Below are 21,859 nucleotides of genomic sequence, written 5' to 3' on the forward strand. Positions count from 1 at the left end.
ACAGTTGACCCTTCTTAGAAATGACAGTTTCACACCTCCAAATATAATGAGTTAGATGCTCCAATTTTCATTTTCCTTCTCATCTACTCAGAACCCATGTAGAATCAAGACATTCTATATTGATTCCTATGGAGCTGTGTCAACTTGGCAGAAAGGGCTTTTCCCAGGCATTCTTTTCTGAAGGCAAAGTCAGTGGCTCCTTTTTTCCCTAAACTCTACTTTGTTCAGTGATGATTTAAAAATGGTGATTTTATTCTTTCACTGTCCACATTACAAAACCTTAGTCATTAATACATAGAGGAAAATACAAATTCTGACCTACCTGCCCTTTTCTTATACATTCATAAAAATAAAATATATGCACACATGTCCTATAATTATTGAGCTATTTTCTTTTAAAATATATAGTTTCTTTGTTTTACCAGGGAGCTAACTTAGGTTTATTGTAGAGTTTGTTTTCTGCACTCAAAAAAACTTTCTGGAATATTAATATGCTCTATCATTTACCTTGCTCTGTACCATTATCACAAACAGCATTTAACATTCTAATTGATAATAGTCTCCTTATCAATCTTTATGATTCAAATCCTTATATTTATTACTCTGTGTTAAAGTTGCTTCCCCTAACTACCTCCTGTCATACTTTAATAATCATTCTTTGTTTGCCTCTATAAAAGTAAGTTCAGAAATAAAATTTCTGCTTCTATAAATTATTATATCCATATCTGTTTCTACCTAGAATATTTTAAAGCCCTTAACAAAGTTTCCATTATTGAGTCTTCTCTCTAAACTACAATCTATATACTCCTTGGTTAATTCTTCTGTTGTTTTTTGAAGTGTGTATATGTATCTCTGTCTCTGTGTTGTCGAGATTTGTAAGCTCTCAATTTGGTTACACTTAATATGTTTTATAGGAGTTATTTTTCCTGGAAATTTCTCGATGATTTTTACCTTATCATATGATGAAAAATGTGTGTCAGAGCACCATAATGTAGCATGGTGCTTTTCTACTTGCTTGCACTCTTCTGTTTTAGATGAACTGGTAGTAGACAACCAACTATTCTGTTTTGGCTTCTACAACACAGAAGTTGCTAGGTGATTTTTAATCCCTTTCAACAAGAGGACAATAAACAACAGCAAATTCCTGCTCTTTAGATTTATGTGTTCCACTCAGGAGATCTAGCAAATAAAAAATGATTTAAAACACTTTCTAAATGTGCAGTTCTATATAGACCACCACTCACATCTCTGTAACATTGCATCAGATGTTTTTTAATTATGCTACTGTTTCTTCCTTATTATGATTTTGCATGTTCCTAAGAGATCAACTACTAAGTAGCAATAGTTGAACACTATCTCCAGGAAATTTAATATATGAAAGTCCACCTTAATATGAATATGGTAATTTGGTGAAAAACTATTGTGTCAAATTTTGTTATTTGAATATCTATTTGGATTTCTCATCCATTTATATGACTCTCCGGTCTTAAGTGTGATTATAACTTTTTATTCTAATGGTCTTTATTTAGGGAGAAATATATTTAGATTCTGTCATCCTGGTCATTACCTGAAGGTTTAACCTAATATTTTCATTTTTTAATTATTTTAATAATCTCAAAATATTTTTATAATTTTAATGTTTCATTTTGAAAATTAAAAAAATACCTTTCATCTTTAAATTTTCATTCCTTCCCCTGAACTTCCCTCATGATGTTGCTTGCTAGCTACTCCCAAAATTAAGGATTAACATTTTCTTCAGTAACAAGTAATGGATTTGCAAAAATGTAAACAATTGCTTAATGCTTTTTTAAATCTATATTTAAGAATTATACAAACAGCCAGAGCTGATATGCAGCAGGTATACATGAGTGTGGTTATGCTGATGGTTACTGAAATATTTCCCAGGTAGCCAGGGAATTCTTCTATACTGTGGATCCTTCTGCATGACTCCCTGGACCTCCCTACAATCATGTAACTAAAATAGTAATATATCGCCTATATGTGGCTTCTAGGAGCCTCCTCCAGCCCCATGACCCATGTTTTAGCATACCAACTGTTAAATATTTTTATTACTGCTTATGTCCATGGCAAGAGAATCACATTTATTTTTTTAACTTAATGTTTACTAAACTGTTTTTAAGAATATCTTATGATATTTTATATCATCTTAATGATACTTCAGTTTGCAAAATGCATAATTTGTTTTCAACAGTCCTGGTAAGCGTAACTTAAGAGTTTTCCTTTATGTTCTGAAATCTTTTCAGTGTAATATTCCACTTTAAGGAACAAAATAAAAGAATCTCTGGGAAATTTGTGGAGTTTCCAATTCTTCTTTCTTTGCCTTTTTATTAAAAATAAGATTTGATGAAATTTCCTTGTTTAAATTTTTAGAATGCAAAATGTAGACAGTATTATAACTGAAACAATGTTGCTTTTTACAAATAGTAACAAGTCAAATGTTGGCAGTTTTACATATAGTATAAAGTTTCGTTTTATACAGTTTGCCAACTCATTAAGCATTAGAATTTTTCTCATTGATCCTTTGATGTTTGTATTGATGTTATTAATGTAATGGCTTTAAACCTTGACTCATATAGCCTGTATGACTTACAGCATTTTTACATGAAGATAGTCTTTGGGCTTTTGAATAATTTATATCATAATTAATGACTTAGAAATTTATTCTTTTACTTCCCATCTGTCCTAAAGAAATAGAAAGATGGGGTTAGTATACACCTAATAATTTTCCTAACGGGTAAGGAGAATAGACTCATGTAAAAACATCTAGGTTAATTTTGTAGATTTGAAACAGTTTTTTTTAAAAGCACTTACAGTACCAAGTTATTGATCCTCAATCTATGGCTGTTATAAATGGATGTAATTAACAATTGACTTTAAATGAACCATGGTAGCAGCTTCATTACTCTGAAAAAATCATTACACCACTTTATAACATGAAATTGCCAAATCTAAAAGAATAGAATATACATTGTATATCTTAGGTGGAATATACATGTAAAAATTTCTTTGGAATCAGATCAGTAATGACCATTGTGGCTATTGCTTACAGTTACATATTACATTTAAGAACTTTTTATTATCAAGTTTTAATATCCTCTAAGTATTTTTATTTTATTTTTAAAATATTTTTTATTTATTTACTTGAGAGAGAGTGAAGGAGAGCATAGAGGGAGAGAGAAGCCAACTCCCCACTGAGAAGAGAACCTGATGTGGGGCTCAATCCCAGGACCCTGGGATCATGACCTGAGCCAAAGGCAGCCTCTTAACTGACTGCTACCTGACCCACTACCCAGGTGCCCCTCATATAAGTGTTTTTAAATTGAGATAATTCTACCAATATAATTTTGCTCATTTTTTATACCTTATTCATTTTTGCAATAACCCTTTTTTATATTTGTATTTGTTCCATCCTTATCAAATTAGACAGTATCTAAGTCATAGAATCATAAAGACTAAATTTGATTTGGAACAGAGATAATAAAATTTAATATTTTATAGACTTCTTGAGTCCTCAGTTTCTTTAAGTGGCTGGCTCAAGATCATGAAGTTATGGAAGATTACTGTCAGAATTAGAACCTAAGATGGATTTATACTTTGATGATATCTTCCACCTGCCTACTTCCTTAGTTTATTTACAAGTTTGTGAGAATTATGGGAGAGAAGTTTCTCTCTCTTTTTTTTTTTTTTAAGATTTTATTTATTTATTCATGAGAGACACAGCAAGAGAGAGAGGCAGAGACACAGAGGGAGAAGCAGGCTCCATGCAGGGAGCCTGACGTGGGACTCGATCCCGGGTCTCTAGGATCATAACCTGAGCCGAAGGTGGTGCTAAACCACTGAGCCACCCGGGCTGCCCAAGAAGTTTCTTTTAAGATCCAGCTTACATCCTAGCTCCCAGTAAAATTACTGTCCTGCAGTGAACCATATAAATACAATTGCCAGTTCCCAAAATTTTTTGTGTAAAGAAAAAAGGAAATGACAAATGAACCATTAAAATAAATACTCTTTTCTTTACCTCTTTCCTCTCTTCCACTATCTGTAATTTCTAGACAGAATCCCAAAAATGCTTGGACACTACGAATGGCAATTTTGTTGTAGAAAATTGTATTTCCTATTTTAGTGGATGATGAATAAACCATATTTCTGCTAGCTTTTTAGAATTAAGATATTGGGCACACCTCTATTAGTTTATATTCCATTCTCTGAGCAAAGAGGCCAAGTATGAGTAAGTGTCAGAATGTCATAGAAATGTTTTATTTCAGATGCAATATGGTTTTTTTTCTGATTTCTATTCAGTGTTTTCTTCTGTGGGTTCTCCATCTTGGTTTTTTAAAATATTGATTTCATCATAACTTCTTGTTTGTTTCTAGAAGGTATAAAAATTGATCTGATAATGTACATAGAATACCTAGTGAGGGGTGCCTGGTTGGCTCAGTTGGTTAAGCATCTGCCTTCAACTCTGGTCATGATCTTGGGGTCCTGGGATCAAGCCCCATAGCACGCTCCTCTCCTAGGAGCTCATGCTCATGCTCATGCTCCCTGTCATTATCTCTGTCTCTCAAATAAATAAAATCTTTAAAATAATGGCATCATAATTTGAAGTGGTAATACTGTGCCAAACGATTTACAACTGCTGCATAATGCTTCAAATTTTGTTTGTTTGTTTGTTTTGACTGTTGTTTGGAAACAACCTTGTTTGGTGTATAATTGTTTTTAAGTTAGTAGAATTTGTTCCGTAAATGCTCACTGAATTTTTTTTTTTTTTTTTTTTGGAGTCACTACTTTGTTAGAAAGTGCAAGGAGTAAATATGCATGAGGACTTCCTTTAATTTTCTTCTTAGAGTTTTAACTGTTGAAGTGATTTTTAAAAAGTATTAATAGAATAGCCATTGCTGCCAAGAAGCTGACATTCTGAAATAGCACTTCCCTTTGGGCACCATACAGTTGGGATCATTTACCTGTAGAAAAAGTATATGGGAGGGGACACAAAGGTGGGGGATGGAGAAGGAAAACCATTGTATGGGCATAGCCTGCTGAGGTCAGTAACCTGTTATTTAGTGAACTCCAGTCTGACACCATTTAGACCCTGAGGAGAATCACATGAACAGGGAAGCAGCCAAGGCAGCATCACAACAGAAGGAAGCATCTATTATTGTATGCTTTGAAGAGACATGCAGTGAGGATGGACAAGTAGCACTAAGGGGGAAGGAAGGACTAGATCCAGCAGGATAAACATAGCTTGTGATGAAAGTATTAATGACTTTTGATAAGTGATTGGAAGGAGAATGTATTTAAGGCCCCAAAGAAAGATTTCTATACATGTTGCAGAGCTTGTACTGACATATACATGTTTATAGGTAGAGTAACTGGTTTACAGAGAAAAATGTTATTTTGATTTTGAGAGAAAGTGTCTGCTTCTAGGGTTTGAAATATAGAATAATTTACCTTTCACCAAAATGAAATATTCTGTTCATTGAATCTCTTACAAGCTGGTGGATGTTGTGAAGCATGATAGGTAAGAGCACAGGCTCAGGAGGCCTGCCACGTACAAAATGTGTCCTAAGGGAAAAGACTGATCATATGATAATATTTTGAAGATTAAATGACTAAGCATGCATTCAATAAATTTTAGCAATTTTTATCATCATTGTTTTCTCATCTACGTTCTGGAAAATATTGTAGAAAGTAGATACTATCATTTTGAAACAGTAAATGTTGATGAAGATTCAAATACCAGAATAGACTTTAAGAACAAGAAAAAAATCTGTCTTTGAACCACATTATCTTCAGCAAGATTACAACTTTGACTTTGACTTTATTTCATTCAATTAAAAATGTAGATATGTGTGTGGGAGTGAAAACAATTTACAAATTAAATGTATTCATTGGCTTAAATGTATTCATTGGCTTTTCCTCTTAGTTTTCTTTTTTTTTTTTCTCTATGGCTCTTATTTTAACTTCTGTCTCCAACAGTTACCTTTGTGTTTATTCTGTTTTGTCTTTGGGTGATTTTTTATTTTATTTTATTTTATTTTTTAATAATCCCAGTATATCAGGTCAGAGGGAAAACTCAGTGTGTAAGCTGACAGTGTTTTGCATTTTCTTTGAGAATATTTACCATAGCATCCTAAATAGTATGAAACTTTTCTTTCAGAACAGGTAACCAAATATGTGAGTCATCACTGCATTGATTTCTGAATGTTACAATTTTATAGATTTTCCAAAACTGAACAAAGCAAGGATCATTGACCATTGAACTCTGTTGAAGCAATAGACTTGTGGTCTCTTATGGGTATACATTCTAATTGTTGGGATGGTTTCTTTTTTAAGGGGGCTGTTTGGGGCATAGAAAACTGGAACTTCATGTTCTCCTTGGTAGTCTGCCAGCTGGTTTCCAGCCAACCAGATAACTGCTTGTAGGGACATTCATTTGTGTAGGCCTCTTGATCTTATGCCAGCCGTTAGAGAGCAATACCAGTAAGCCTGCTCACACCATTCTGAACCAAGGGCACTGCTGTCCTGAATGCCTCAAAGTATAGATAAAAATCTGATACCACCTCACGGGACTTACAGCTGAAGTTCTGATAAAGCTCCAAGTGTAAGAATATATTATTTACTATTTAAGTTTTGCATTAGTATTTTAAACAGAAAACAGGAGGGCAAATGTATAGTTCTATTGCTCTCTATTCCTCAGTGTTTGGTCCGTAAGTAAACCCAGCCTTAAGGAATCTAAACATATTTAGAAATAGCCCTTTTCTAGCTTTACCAATGCTTCTTTGACCCTTTCTCTAAATATAAGATATTTTATTGTCTCCAACCCTGACCTCCTATCTGATAATTATCTGGAATCCATAGGTTCTCAAATACATCATGTCAAGAATTTATTTTGTCACTTCAAATTTCTCTTTTAGAATTACCTCTGATTAATATATTATTTTACTATGTAATCAAACTCAAATTTTAACTTCTATAATTGAGTCTTTTTCTCCCTACATGTACAATGCTATTAATATCCACTCCTTTCCCTGCTTGATCATTTTATTTCCCCTGCCACCCTCTTGTTCAGTCATCGCTTTATATCTGAATTACTGCAATAAGCCAGTATGTTGTATGTAATAATTTGTAACAGCTAAATCGTCTACTACTCCATACCCATGAGAATGGCTTTTAAAAAAAAAGTCAGGCAATGACAAGTGTTGGTGAAGATAAAGAAAAGCGAGGACCCTCATACATTGCTGATGGAAATATAAAATGGCACAGCCACTTTGCAGAACAGTTTGGCAGTTCCTTGAAAGGTTAGATATAGAATTATCATATGTCTCAGCAATCCCATTCCCAAGAGAATTTAAAATGTCCACATAAAAACTTACAATGAATACCCTATGTTCAAAGCAGCATTATTCACAATAGCCTAAAGGTGGAAGCAATGCAAGCCCATCAATAGATGAATAGATAAACAAAATGTGGTATATACATGTAATGGAATACTATTCAGCTTTTAAAAGGAAAGAAATTCTGACATGTGCTACAACATGGACAAATCTTTTTTTTTTTTTTTTTTAAAGATTTTATTTATTTATTCATAGAGACAGAGAGAGAGAGAGAGAGAGGCAGAGACTCAGGCAGAGGGAGAAGCAGGCATCACACAGAGAGCCTGACGTGGGACTGGATCCGGGGTCTCCAGGATCACGCCCTGGGCTGCAGGCGGCGCTAAACCGCTGCGCCACCGGGGCTGCCCAACATGGACAAATCTTGAGGACATTATTCATTGGCTAAGTGAAATAAGCCAGTCATAAAAGGACAAATATTATATGATTCACTTATATGAGTACCTAGAATAGTCAGATTCATAGAGTCAAAAAGTAGAATTGCACTTTCCAGGGGCTTGAGATTGAGGCCCCCTTAATTGATTAAGGGGGATAGAGTTTGAGTTTGGAAAGGTAAAAAAATTCTAGATATGGGTGGTGGTGATGATTGAACAACAATAAGACTGCTTAATGCATAGAATTATGCACTTAAAATATGGTTAAAATGTTAAATTTATGTTGCATATATTTTACCACTATCTCAAAGACTTGTAAATGAATCTTCATAGAAGCATTATTTATAATAACTAAAAAGTAGAAATAACCCAGATACCTATCGTGAATAAAGTATGGTATATCTATACCATGGAATATTACTTGGCCATAAAAAAGAATGAAGTACTGATTCAAACTAAAACATAGATGAACCTTGAAAACACTATGCTAAGTAAAAGAAACCAGACACAAAAAAGTCCAATTTTGCATGATTTCATTTATTTGAAATATCTAGAATGAGCAAACACATAGAAACAGAAGGGTGATTAGCTGGAGGAGGGATGCATGAGGACTGACTCCTACTGGGTAATGGATGTATTTTGGGAGTGATTAAATTGTTCTAGAACTTGATAGTGGCAATAATGGCACAATTTTTTGGCTGATGCCCACAGAACGGTACCTTTAAAACAATTCATTTTATGGTATGTGAATTATATCTCAATTTAAAAAACCCGAAGTGTTAATGCATAACTTTTGTGATGCTGTGTTTCTAAAGAGATAGCATGTTGTCTGGTCTTGGCTTACTATTTCTAGCCACAGAACTTTGAGAAGATTAAAGGACCTCCCTTCTTACTCTGTAAAATAGGGATAATGATAACTACCTCACCAGATGTTTGTGTTAAATGAGGTAACATATGTAGTGCATCAAGTACAGTGTCTGGCATTTACTAAGAACCCAGTAAATTTACTAAGACCCCTTGAGACATAAGCCTTCAACAGCTCTTAGTATGATTCCAGATACTATTTCTGGATATCCCAAAAAATGACCCAACTTCTTTAGCCATTTATCACCAACTGTACCTTCTGGCTTGAATCTGCCTCTCCAGATTCTTCCAGTGCTCCTTTATAGAAATCCATTCATCAGAATTGTCTCTTTTGAGTGTCCCTCAATTTACTGCATATTCTTATAGCTGTATCTTTGACTGAAAAAGCTATCTTTCTCTGACTCTTACCCTACCCTTAGAACTCAAAAAGACTTTCTTCTTGCATTCAACTTTCTCCCTAATTTCACTTAATGGTCATCTCTATTTTTGGAGCACCCAGGGGTCTCACTACATCTTTGACTAATGAAGCCTTACTTTGGTTATATTTTTAAAGTATGTATCTTCTTAGGTGATCAGATTAAAATCTATAATTCACTCTCTTGAGCTAAAGTTCCTGAGCACAAGGGACTGCATGTTATAATGCTCTACCTTTACCATAGTATTTAGCACATTGCCTTGCTATAGTTTATTCTGAATAAACATTTGCCAAGTATAAGTTGAGTTAGTGCTGCATCTCAGTAAGTACAAGGCCTTTAAATTAATGATTCTCAATGCTGACCACATCTTAGAATTACCTGGAGAGTAAGGCTCATTTTAGCCCAGCAAATCAGAATCTCTGCACATGGGGCCTCAGCTTCTCACCCAAGTGATACTATTACAACCAAGGCTGAGAACCATTGGGTTCAGCAAATGAAGTAATATAAGCCAGTGGGTCCCAAGACTAATTGATAATCACAATCAAGATATGAGGATTGCTGGTTAGGCAGAGATGCTTTGGGCATTGCAAAGTTTTCTTTACAAATGTTAGTATTATATTATGGTGCATTTAGGAGTTTTCATTGCTTTGAGAAAGATCCTATAACTCTGGATTTTTTAACAACCAATGGTGTAGTTTGAAATATCCAGTAATGGGCATCTATAACCTTTTAAACTTGACATGATAGTTTTATACCAGATATACGTCTTATTCCTTTTAGCTAACTTAAAAGTATTCTAACTCTATCTTTTCCAGGCTGGCCAACATCATCATCAAACCCTCTCAAGATTGTCTACTTGCCCTTACTCCTGTTGAGTTACCACACTTGGAAGCAGGAGATGGGCTCAGCAGCAGCCAACAGGCCATGATCCAGGAGGAGCAGTAAGGGATAGAGCTGCTGGTAAGACATTGGGGACAGTTGGTGCTTGGTTTCTGAGAAGTATAAACTTATTTCTAATTTAATGGGCAATCTGTCTTCTAACCTTCAGCTCTAAATTACTCTGTAGTCTCTCGAATACCTTAATTATCTATGCCTAGGATACATGGGTTAGATTTTAAGATCTATGAATGTCTAAAGTTTTGTGCTGACCTGTGTTTGTGTGTGTATGTATGGATGGATGGATATGTATATACATTGTTTTCTAGAGAAAAAGAAGTTTTACATTAACTTCTCAATGTCTGAATTTTAATAAAAAGATAGCCATTCAAAGGTAACTATAAGCACGGAAAAATGTGATATCTATAACCACTTTTCACAGTATTTCTCTTCTCCATTTTTATCTCACTTGTAGGACTTTGTCTCAATTTGTTGAGGATCAAAAAAAGAAAGGTGATTATTTGTGGTTATTTGTTGATCAGAAAAGTGAGCACCTCCTGAGCTTAAATCAGCCAGTTTTCATGATGCTTTGGTCCCATAGAACTATCAGAAAATGAAAGTATACAATTATATAGGAAAGCCTATGTAATTTTTCACATGATTTTTTTCAAAAATATAAATAGAGGTACTGGCAGAGAGGGAGATACCAAGTACTTTTTCCTCTACAGCTGGTGTTAATAAAAATCAATTGTTCTGAATGCCACTCACTAACCAGCTAATGAGTATCCCAACCTAAGGGTTATTTATCAAACCATAACCATTTATATAGATGAACAGAAGTCAGGAACATCTGATAACTGATATTTTTTCCAAAATATTTAAGATGTACACCAGAATGAATTCTGTATGTACTTTTACCTGTACTTTGTCAGTTAAAATTATGGGGACATCTTGGAAAGAAAATGGAGGTTAGATTAAAAAAAGAAGAATGAGTCTTTTTTTTTTTTTCTGTAACTCTTTTAGCAGGTAGTTCAGCTGCAATTTCACTGAATCTTGTTTATGCATGCAGCATAACAAATCTTCTAAAAGGCCCATGTAGCTGTAATCTCTGCTCTCACTCTAGAGGCCTGAGGATATAAGAATCCACTCTGCCACTTGATACTTCTTAGAGGCTGACCTGGTGCTGAGAAATCCTTCCCAGTGTGTCCTCAGTTAAACTCCCATGATTCCTAGATGTTGCCATTTTCAAGACACAAGGCAACTACATCTGCCTAGATTACCTCTCTGCCCTGGGAATTTTAAGTCCCTCTGTAAGGGAAAGAGAACTCAGCACTACTAACTCTCAGAATGAAAATTTTCCCCTTGCATGCTAATATTTTTAGAGTATTCATTGTCACTGAAAATAGACTTCCTCTTTCCCCTCTCTTGCTGGAAAATCTTAGGTAATTATGAATAAAGCATTCTTTGCTTTTCCCCTCCTCCTGTAATGGATGCTTTACCTCTCACTGTGAGGACTGTGGCTACTCATTCTGTACTTGACCTTTATATGAGAACAGAGATGCATTTTTAAGATGGAATTTTTACAATAACATTAGTCAGAATTTTTTTCTTCTTCGAGAAAAGTAAGTGGAGGTAAGAGGGAAGTGCAAAGTTTGGGGGGAAAATGTAAGAGAAATTACTAACAAGAAAAGAAGAAATTAAAGTATTAGCTATTTGTGTGTGTGTGTGAGAAAGAGAGAGAGAGAGAGAGAGAGATTAATTTCACAAGTAACTCCCAGAGGAGTTCTTCTTTCATATCCAAAAAAGAATATTATTTTGTATTTAGCTTTTTACATTTGGATAAGCTCAGCCTAGGAACTATTTTCAGTCATAAATAAACCTAGGACTTATTTTTTTTTAAGATTGTATTTATGTATTCATGGGAGACACAGATAGAAAGAAAGAGGCAGAGACACAGGCAGTGAGAGAAACAGGCTCCATGCAGGGAGCCCAATGTGGGACTCGATCCTGGGTCTCCAGGATTATACCCTGGGCCGAAGGCAGGAGCTAAACCACTGAGCCACCCAGGGATCCCAGGACTTATTTTTAATAATATTTACTAGCTTTGTGTTCTTGGGGAAATTATTTAACCTCTTCAAGCCTTGTTTTATTTGGCAAGGAGGAAAATAGGTCATAGATAAGTATAATGGGATTATATACATATATGGATATATGCACATATGGATAATATGTACAAGACCTAGCACAAGTAAATTCTAAATCTTATATTAGCATTTATTTATTATTACTTACTATTATTAGCATTGCTTTCAATTTATTTTATTTTATTTTAAATATTTTATTTATTTATTCATGAGAGACACACAGAGAGAGGCAGAGACATAGGCAGAGGGAGAAGCAGGCTCCTGTGGGGAGCCCTATTCAGGGCTAGATCCCTGGACTCCAGGATCATGCCTTGAGCCAAAGGCAAACACTCAACCACTGAGCCATCCAGGTGGCCTGTGCTTTCAGTTTTTAAATAATAAATTCAATCAAAAAGTATTTCTTGAGTGCCTATCAAGTATCAGGCACTCTAGGAACTGGGATGCATTACTGAGCAAAAAAGTAAAAATCCCTGTACTTTAGCGTAGACTCTAGAGTGGCAGACAGATATAAACAAGATAAATAAAAATGTAGTAGTGAGTCAAATACCAAGAAGTACTAAGCATAAAAAATTTAAGACAGAAAAAGAAAATTGGAGGGATAGTATGGTAGTAATTAAAGATGAAGTGGTTGGGAAAGACCTCATGAGGATTATTTATTTATTTTTTTTTAGTAAAAACCTTTAAAAGAAAGTATACAAATAGACTATAAAGTCATTTGGGGAGAATAGGTAGAGAATGCCACAAAGACCTAGGGTAGTAAAAAGATTTCACAGAATGATTTAGACAGAGTAAGAGGATCTTATACAGCTAAATCATATACTATCTGTAAATATTTACACATATACTCAAGTAAGTGATACAGATAAAAACTTCAGAAGTTCAAGGAATAGTAAGGTTCATCTAGACTAAAGCAGAGGAGGACTTCACAAAAGAAGCTGGCAAATGGTGGCCTGGATCTTGAAGGTTAGGGAGAAATTGGATAGTTGGCAAAAGGGTACAGACTTTCAGTTATAAGATGAATCAGGTCTGAGATTCAGTTGTATAATGTGATGTCTATAGTTGATAACACCATATCATAAAATTGAAATTTGCTAAGAGAGTGGTAGTGTTCTCTCTCTCACTCACACACACACACAAAATGGTAAACATGTGAGGTGATGAATATGTTCATTAACTTAATGGGGGGAATCCTTTCATGATTTATATGTATAAGAAGTCACCACATTGTGCACTTTAAATATAGTTTTATTGGTCAGTTATACCTCAATAACATTGAAAGAAAATCGCTAAAGAAAAAGTTTTCAGTAAAGTTATTTTTATGTATCATAGTTCCATAGCCCTTACAGCCATAAAAACAGAACAACAAAACAAACAGGGAATGACATCCTCATGGGGAAGTGGAAGGGAAACAGCATGAGATGAAATGAAATAAGGATGTTGGCTTTGAGGGCAGATGGGATAGGCAAAGGACAAAGAGGGAAGCAAAGGAAGGTGACCTTGTATAGAGATGGCAAGTGGTGAGAAAGAAGATAGAAATGCAGGTGAGGCCAAATTTTATGAAGTTCTTAGGCCAGGCTAACGATTACTACATGCCCTCATACAAATACTGAGGAGCAATGGAAGCAGGTGAGTAACAAGATGCATTCAGGTCATTAGCACTACTATTATTTTGACAAGTATGAAGATGGAAGAAGTGGATGAAGTGATTCAGGAGCGAGATTATGATATTAGAGATAAGACTGAAAAAAGAAGATAGATTTGATAGGGAAAATCCTGAGGATTTAATCACTAATTGCAAATAGGCTATAAGAAGAGTCAAAGTTTTCTCAGGGTTTCAATGACAATTACATGTTGCCATTAAAAGAAATAGGAAAGTTGGGGCATATTGTGAGTTTGAATTCACAGTGAGCGAGGTGAGACAATCAGAGTAGGTACCCTTAAGACTTCTAAGGATAAAGTTCATACAATGTTTGACAGGCTGAATTGAGTTGCTAAGAGCAATTTTTTACTATGCATTGAAATCCATGTAAATAAATTGGTTCAAAAAATTATATGAGAATATGCCTATCCAAATGTTATATTTTTAAACCAAGTTGGAATAACAGAAAATCATAAAAGTATTGATCAAAAATGGGCCACTGGTATCACCTTCCAATTGACTAATTTTATGGCAGGCTAAAGGGTACCCAGACATTATACATGACTTCCTGAAGGTCATGTCATTAATTGGCATTATTGGCAAATAATTGGCAATATCATTATTGGCAAAACCTGGACAAGAACCAGATGTCCTTATTCAGACTTACTACCCCTCTATGTCATTTTTAGGAAGTGTTAGTGATTTGTATTTTGCCATCTTGTTTGTGGAGAAAAGAGTTAGAAGGTTTAGATTTGCCCATTAGAATTCTCTTGAGGCCATTCTTCTAATTATTATGGACATTCTCATCCTTTCTTGTGAAACAGACCTTGCTCATTGACAAGCTTCACTCTTTGCCTTAGTTATTTTCTCTCCCCATGATCATTGTTGATGTATCCCAATTGAAAAATAAGTCATCTTTCTATTTCATCAGTAGGTTGAGACAGACTAGTTACTTCTAATATTGTATTTTTTTCTGTTTATCTTTCAGAAGATAATAGGTTTTTTATCTCAAATTTAAATCACCACCTAGACTTTAAATGAAGACTCCAAATGTCCTTTCCTTACAGACCAGTTTTACGAACTGAAATCTATCATCATTATTCCAACAAACCCAATTGATTTATCCTTTGAGTCACAGGACTTTAAAACAAAAATAGATCCTAGAAATCATCTAATGCAGTGCTCTTCAAAGTATTATTCTCCTATTCATCTGTTACTAAATGTTTTTTTTCTTTTTAATAACATGTAATTATCTAGCAGTGCATGTTAGTGTGTTTAAAGAGAACAATGTTTATTTTTTTATTTACAATAGTGTTACAAATCTTTCTTTACTCTCTGCATTACACATGCCACATTATGATACAAGTCATGGCTGAACTGTGTGAAAGCTGTGTCTTGTGTATATTTTAAGGCCCAGATTGGTCTCATTGTCTCTATGTCCCAAGAGACGAAATTATAGAAGACTACTGACATTCTCATGGGATTCTGCTGAGAACTTTGGCAATCCCTGAATTCACAAATAGCACTGTAGCATTTATTTTCATTAATGCCTATCGACATGTGACCTATACTATGAATTTAGAACAAGGAAGCCATTCTAAAATAAACTACACATTATGAAAGTTATTTTCACCATTCTTGTTTCAGTTTCCCTATCAAACAGTGAAGTATCAATTGTGTCCATTGCTCTCATAGGATATTTTAAGCAGAAATGAAAGTCTTGGTGAGAACACTTCATATTCCAAAAGAAACTTACCATGCAAATAAAGGCATTAGAAATGTTTACCCATCTTTACAGATGTTAATCTGACCAAAGCTTTTTCTCAAAATGTGATATAATGTAGTCAATGCAGTCTCCCCATATCTGTGTGTGTGTGTGGGGGGGGGGCAGTATTCCAGGACACCCAGTGGATGCCTGAAACTGTGGGTGGTACCAAACCCTATATATACTCTGTTTTTCCCTATGCATACATATGTATGATGTTTAATTTATAGGCAGAGTAAGAGGTTAATAGCAATAAGTAAAAATAGGATAATTATCACAATATACTGTAATAAAAGTTACATGAATGTTCCCTGTCTCTCCTTTTCCTCCTCTCCCTCAAAATACCTCATCTTTTTGTGATAATATGAGAAGATAAAATGCCTACATGATGAAATGAAGTGAGATGAATGACATAGGCACTGTTAGGCTACTAGTGACCTTCTGACCATGTGTCAGAAAGAGGATCATCTATTTCCGGATTATGGATGACCACAGATAACCAAAATTGCAGAAAGTGAAACCAAATGGGATGGGGCTGTGAGGGAGGGGGACTACTGTGGAGTGTTATTCTTGGCTTTTTAAATCTTGAGAAGATTGGGAGAACAATTAATGGGTTTCTTGGATAATCTGTGATCATATAGTTAATGTTATATATATGTATTGCACTTTTGTAATTCTTAAAGACGTGTACAGTCCTTGAATTTTCCTGGGAGACTTACAGGGACTTTAAGGGGGAAAAAAAAAACCTTGGCCATCTTCGCAAGATCTTGAATCCTCCTCCATACTTAGACATGTGCACACACACGTTTCCTTAATACCTTTTGATGGATACCCATTGTTAAACTTTGTGAAAGCAGGAGAAGCTTCTCCCATCCCAGCCCCACAAAGTTTTTACAATTAAAGTAAGGTTAATCTGGTCAATGTAGAAATAGATGCAATGTGGGAACTCCTAGGGTCACCTGCTAACCCCTCTTTAACCAATATGGCCCCTGACAGCTCTGTGAACCATTGATACCTAAAGTACTCGGTTTGGAGAACCGTTGGCCCACAGGAAATAGATCAATCTGTGTGTTTGATACCTCTCTCTAGCTCTGAATTACTGTTTAACCTCCAGGTCACCCTGTTGTCCTTTAGATTCCATGAGGTAATTATTCCTTACTCTTTATAGGTCTTGCACATTCCATTATATTTCACACATTCAAGACTTTGTACTGGCTATTTCTCTCCTCTCCCCTTTCCATACAGATCCAGTTCAGGTTTCTCATCAGCAAAGCCTCATATTTGTGGCACTCATATTCCTCAAACAGCACACTTACTATAATAATTTGTGCCGTTTCTTTACAAACTCAAATCCCTAGGACAAAGGCTGGGTCTTCTCTTCATATTCCTAATATCTTGCACAGTGCCTAGTTACATAGTACTCAGTCACACTCTTAAAAACAATTCACTTTGTGATCTTTTTCATATCTTTTATTTTTTCTTTGTCCTCTCTAGCCCCTTATTGAAATATACACAACACCTGCTCCATTTGGGGATGGGAGGCGGGGAGGGTAAGGAACTGTGGAAGGTGAGTACTTGGAATTCCAAGTGCCTAGGCATAGCAATATCATATGCAAAGTTAACATTACTGCAGAGTTTGAACCCCACACATATTCAGTTGTAACTAGCACTTGTATAAGTAACATTTGATATCTGAAATATTTTTTTTCCTGCAGTATCCTATCCAAACTAAATTTATTATGGTTGGGATTTGTGTTTTTATTGGCTATTTGGAAGACTTTAGGAATGTATTCAGTATTTTAATTCCAGTAGTATTGATGAACATAAATATTTCACTATAGGAAGAGAAATTTGAAAGATGTAGTAGATGATATTTAATGTCTATTGGGTGATAAATTTAATGAATAAATACACTCAAGACCTTGTTTAGTAAAACATAAATTTGGAAAATGTTTTAGAAATTCCAGAGAAGTTTAGTTGATGATAGATCAACTAGCAGTTGATCTTCTCTAGCAGTTTTTGTTTTGTTCTGTTTTTCAGCCTTTGGGAGGAGGAGAAAAGTAGTCAATGTACTTCAGAACAAAGGGTCTTTGGGAGGCCATGTGTTTGGTGTTGCTGTCCAAGTGTTTTGTGATTTTAAGAAGACATAGGTGGGAATGTATGCAAGCTTTCAGGACTAAATCAATATGCTAGATCTTGAGAGCATTTTTGGAAAGATTTCTGAGTTCCAGGTTCCCTAACCAAATACTAAAGTGATTATTAGAATCCATAGCTTTTCTAGATTATGAGAATTCACAGAGGAGAGTAAATAAACTCCTCAATTAAAATGCAGAATTGAACACTTGGGCATATTAAATGTATTTCACTTAGAAAAAAATGTATAGCCTTTTTTCATATTTATTAAAAGTATAAAACCAGGTGGTCTCAAAAAGATTTTATTTCTCTTGTTCAGTTTCATACTTTCTTGAAGTAAAATGTAGTAATTTTTGTTTGTTTGTTTAACTTGTACTTTAGTTGTCCCCTTCTTAGTCTCAAAAGTTCTGCCTTGTCAAGGTGGGTCACTTTTTTATACATTTTTAAAATTGAAGATCACTTTGATGCTTATTCTACTAGCAAGTTTTCTTAGAGTAGCAAGGTAGTAAGGCATATCTGAATGAATGCCTAGCACATAGCAAGTATTTAATAAATACTTTTTGATCGATAGGGTTATCATCCTATCATCCTATAGGAAGAAAGATAATATTAAAATATTTTTTTAGATTTTAGTTTTTATTAATGATGTACAAGATACTTCCCTCACTAACATGGTATATACAACTGAGGTTTATCATAAAATGCCTACTTCAAGTCTTTATCAAGGCCAGTTTAAAGAAGGCAGAAGGGAAAGAGAAGTGGACAGGAGATAAAGCAATTTACTGAATTTATGAGACTCAAAATATTTACTAAATCTGTAATTTTACAGTTGCAAATTTCTTATATTACAAAATTGCTATTACTGTCATCAAAGAAAATCATCATTTCCTTTCATGCCATGCATAAACTGTCTTTATTGCCTTCCTAGAAAGGACTAGTCTAGCCCCTGATTGGGTTCTTCTAATAATGATCAACTCACTGATTGAGTACATTTATAGGAAGTCCTACATGTTTAGTGTCCTGCTGAGCTACAATCTGCATTCATTAAAGAACTTTGGATCCCTTTTTCATGCAAAAGTCCTTTAAATATTTGATATTTTAAATACCATCAGATCATACTAGGACTCCCTTCTAGTTGTCTGGATACCGCACATCTGTCACCCTAGTCCTGAAGCACGTTTACTTCCTTGCCTGCGAGTCCATGCTGCTTCATCACACTGAATGGCAGCATACATTTTTTTTCACACAAGCAGCTGATAAACCAGATCTCTTCCATCTTTACTTTGCTACTGTGATTATCTAAGTCACCGTTGAAGATTTTAACATTTAATTTATTAAATTCCATTATTTTTAGTTCCTCTTTTAAGCCTAGGCAAATTTATGAAAATCTATTTCCATTCCATGTGTTGTTTATAAACACATGCTTTCTTCTCTCTTTCTCATTTCCTGTATAATTTTGTAAAGATGACTTCTTTGATATTACTGATATAATTTCTTTTTTTTAAGTGGATAATCATTGAAAGAACAAGTCATATGTTCTCAATTAAAATCTTACCTAAAATTCAGAACAACTCTATTTTTAACTTTCTTCTCTGGAAAATGGAGGTATCGGTATCTTACTTTATAGGAGAAAAGGATCTACTTTCTTGATATAACACTGTACTTTTAAAACTTTAAAAGTTAGCTTTATATTTATAAGTGGCAGCATAATAGAGGTGGCTCCCAGAACCTAGAGGCAGCTGGAGAAGGATAAGATGCACTGTGCCCACCACCCTGCACCATGTCCTCCTTCTTAAACAAAGGGCAGATATTGAATTGGCAAAAGGACTTACTGGAGTCATTTTAAGGTATTTGTTCAGTGAGTTGAACACAGTGATGAATCATGATCCTAAGGATGTACTAGAAGGTAGGCTTGAACATGTAGAAGCAATTTTCTCAACTCTAAATTTGTGATTCTTTTTGTCTTTACTTAGAGACGTTCCATTGGTTGTCCAGATAATGTATTTTTCATCTTATTTTCCATATAACCAATTTACCAGGTATAGCAGGACATACACCTGATAATAGAGAATAGAAACCTAAGAATGTTTAGCCTAAGTCACCTTAGAATATGATGGCCAGAATGATATAGTAAGCACAGCTAGTATTGATATGAAGAATTGTGAATTTGTTTTTAGAGGACATTAGAACTAATGTATATAAGCTTTAAACATCCACTCTTGTTTCCCTAGGCCTCAGCTCATCAGGTATTTCTATTTGGGAAAATCCCTTCAATACTTTTGTCAACATAGGAAAAGGTGTATTTATGTATAAAAAATATCTGCTAACTCCCTACTCTTTATATGTTCATTCAACCACTATCTAATTACCTTTTTACTTAATTCACATTTACTCCCTTCTGCTTTTTAACTGTTCATTTTCCTCCCTTTCTGAGAACACTCTTGTTTATCTGATATGAATACACACACACACACACACACACACACACACTTTTTAAATACTGAGATCATGTTCTTAATCAAATGAGAAGAAAGATTGACTTCATCAGGGTGCCTTTGTTATATTTTATGTACATGAAATAATTATGTTTTAAGACATTTGGTAATATTGTGATTGAAAGACCTGTTGCTGAATCCTTCTACCCCTGGAAGATTGATAAGAATTCCCTTTAAATTCAGTTATTCAGCTGAATCATTTGAGTACTTGCAAATCAAGAGTTTATTTTGGAAACACTACATTTAATTAATTATTAAAATTTGGATGAATTGAGCTTTAAAGCAAAATCACTTATTCAAAAAAGCCCCATTTTTTCCAAATATGAAATGGAGAAGAATTATTTTCCTATTGAAGTGATTAATACTTATATTGACTGCTCTATTGTTTAATGCAAGGGATTTCTTAAAAATTTTATGGAAAGTGTAAGTATATTTTTGTGCATTCATAATAAGTAACACAACAGATGTGAGGCAAAAAAAGGATTTTAAAAATGATAAATAATGTGTGCATTGGTGCTATGCTAATTTCTGTTCCCATTTCAGTGCTCAATAGCTCTCTGTAAATAAAATGACCAGTTGATAACATTTAAATTAAGGACTTTAGTAAATGGAGGTATTGCTTATATATGAGCTTCTTAAAAAAAATTACTGAGGGGGTTTAAGGACTACTAATCATGGATTACATGAAACAAAATAGAAGGTCACCTTCTGTTGGGGATAGAGTTGAATTCCTGCCAATATAGTTAAATATGGTCTTATTAACAGGACACCTTCATCCAAAATCTGTACATTACCAACTCCTGCCCTCCAGATTTGTGTGACCATGGAAATTTCTGCATATTTCATGAGATATTATGAAATATGTCCCCAACTTCAGTCCTTGACATATTATGAACATAGATATATGTCCAATGAACTAGATCCTAGAGAACTAAATGAATGAATATACATACTTTTTCAAACGTTATTATAACTGAGGATTTGTAAAAACTGTGGATAAATAAAATGTATTAATCTTACTTAATGGATAGATGATGCTGCAAGTAATATGAAAATCAAATTAATTCTGTTTTTCCTTGCCTTTGCCTTTGAGAAGCCTGAGTTTTTGAGAGGTTAGGTGACTGCTTCAGGGTAGCCCTGGCTCTGCCTCTCAGATCCTCTGAATGCATACATAGTAGCTAGAAAGTGGGTAGAAACCCACTCTTCCATATAACCTCTATCTTAAAGTCTGTAATTCACAGTTTTTAATCTTTTTCATAAACTGATACATTGTTATTACAGAAATTACTAATTTTTCTAATTACCCATTTATCTCAGATACCTTAGTGATTGTTTTTCTTCTCTGAAATCCTGTATTCCTTAAAGGCAATGAATTGTCCTCTTCTGAACGACACTTAGTTTAGTAACATCGTAACATGAATTGATCATTCATGGCCACATTAAGCCCTTATTTTGAACCATATTTTTACTTACTTTTTATAATGAAGCTTAAGTATTTCTTTTTTTCTTCATTGCCTGTAATTTATTGAAGAGAAATTCTTTGTCTTTTAGGTTCCATAGTTTTGTAATAGGATTACTGACAACAAAATAGTGGATACTGTAATAGCACAATAAAGATTTTTTGTATCAATTTTTTATTTACATTGTAGTTAGTTTAACATATAGTGTAATATTGGTTTCAGGAGTACAATTTAATGATTCATCACTTACATATAACACCTAGTGTTCATCACAAGTTCCCTCC

The 21,859-nt window shown here is 34.4% G+C and overlaps 1 protein-coding gene across 2 annotated transcripts in view; it reads left to right on the forward strand.

The window, feature by feature from the left end:
• The window catches only part of TET2 (tet methylcytosine dioxygenase 2), a 125,192-nt gene that overhangs the window by 28,243 nt on the left and 75,090 nt on the right, over positions 1 to 21,859 (forward strand). For both annotated transcript variants that reach the window (XR_013370771.1, XM_077882183.1), the window contains exon 2: positions 9,879 to 10,023. The gene's annotated coding sequence lies outside the window, so the exon portion shown is untranslated. The remainder of the gene's footprint in view (positions 1 to 9,878; positions 10,024 to 21,859) is intronic.

Source organism: Canis aureus, chromosome 33 (genome assembly GCF_053574225.1).
Source record: "Canis aureus isolate CA01 chromosome 33, VMU_Caureus_v.1.0, whole genome shotgun sequence".
Taxonomy (NCBI): Eukaryota; Metazoa; Chordata; class Mammalia; order Carnivora; family Canidae; genus Canis; species Canis aureus.